The 1,452-nt window shown below is 35.5% G+C and overlaps 1 long non-coding RNA gene across 1 annotated transcript; it reads left to right on the forward strand.

Moving 5' to 3' along the window:
* LOC120138327 lies at positions 1-1,136 on the forward strand. Its single transcript, XR_005517531.1, has 3 exons — positions 1-350; positions 436-496; positions 962-1,136. It is a non-coding gene; the product is annotated as an uncharacterized LOC120138327 (long non-coding RNA).
* The last annotated feature ends 316 nt before the right edge of the window (positions 1,137-1,452 follow it).

Raw genomic sequence — 1,452 nt, forward strand, 5'->3', positions numbered from 1 at the left:
CGCATTATCCTTCTTCTCTTCCTCCCTCAATCTTCTTCGCACGAGAGCTTCGAAGCTCTCCCATCTCGTAAACCACCAAGATCCAATGGTTACCTCAGCCGTTCGGAGCCCCAAGCCTTATATCCGGCCACCATACCTCATCTCTCACGACCGAACCTCTCATCCTTTAACCCGAGCAGCTTCAAACACCGTTAATGGTGAGGATTCAACTTCGGCCACCTTTTGAGCTACCTAATCTAACCTTAACATCAACCTCCTTTCTCTAACTCTAATTTCCTACTTCGTAGCAAAACTCCTTTTCAGAATTCGTCACCACCGTAAATCAACGCTACATGCCCATTGACCTTAAGGTAATTTCGTTCACTCTCTTCCCCTTCCTTTACTGTTTTTAAGATAAAAAATATTCACTAACCCCAACTCATTTTCATTTACAAGGGAATTCAAATGACGATGAAATGGGATTAATGAAAATTCCATATGCGTTCGTCCAACACAGGTAAGCAAACCGCAAATCTCTTTTTTTAGTTTCAAAATAATAATAGCACATACAAAAAAACTAATTGGAAAGCAAAAGAAATTTTAAAATACCTTGAAACAAAACAATAGTTATATCACCTTTTCTGATTTTGAATTGTGCGATTACACACTTGTTTTTCCTTTTTATTACAACGAATTCCCCAATCTGTTTTCACTCCCTTCTTTTTTGAAATGCTTTCCTTCGTTTTTGGTTGCATTCTTCTCTTTCTCTCTTCTCTCCTTTTTCTCTGGTTTCTCCTCGATTTTATTGTTGAAATCTTCACCGAATCTCCTTGGATGCATTTGCAATTTCTTTGTTTTTGGTATGATGTTGATGGGTTAGGTGAAATCATTAATTTTACTTGACTTTGGTGCATATGACTTGATGAATTCGATTGAAATGGTCCGAGCTGTTGGTGATGATAAGATCTTGTCGTTAACACAGAGGCTAATTGGAGTTGGCGGTGGCTTTAGCTGATGGCTTTTAGGGTTTTATAACCCTAATTCAACTGGGTTGAGTCTACTGTTCGGATCCAAATTTGGGTCTTGGGTTTTATTATCTGCTGGGCTGTTGATGCTTGTAATCTGGGCCAAAGTTAGGCTTCAGGTTAACTGTTGTAACTGGGCCTGCAAATGTAATAATAATAATATTAATAATAGTAATAATAATAATAATAATATAAACCCGGACAATAACGGGTGTCTACAATTCTAATATACGTTTTTATATCTTAGTCCCCTGATTCACTTTTTTTATTTCATTTATTTTTGAACTGGGATATTCTGTTTTACTTTTTTTAATTTAGTCACCTATAATGTTTAGGGTTATATTACAATATGCATATTTGTTTATCATCTTTGTGTATAAATTCTTGTTCATTAATGAGTACTTTAATTTATTTTCTTTTTAATTTAGTCCTACTTTAGTCTATAATT

The sequence above is a fragment of the Hibiscus syriacus genome, unplaced genomic scaffold (assembly GCF_006381635.1).
Source record: "Hibiscus syriacus cultivar Baekdansim isolate YM2019G1 unplaced genomic scaffold, ASM638163v2 tig00110683_pilon, whole genome shotgun sequence".
Classification (NCBI taxonomy): Eukaryota; Viridiplantae; Streptophyta; class Magnoliopsida; order Malvales; family Malvaceae; genus Hibiscus; species Hibiscus syriacus.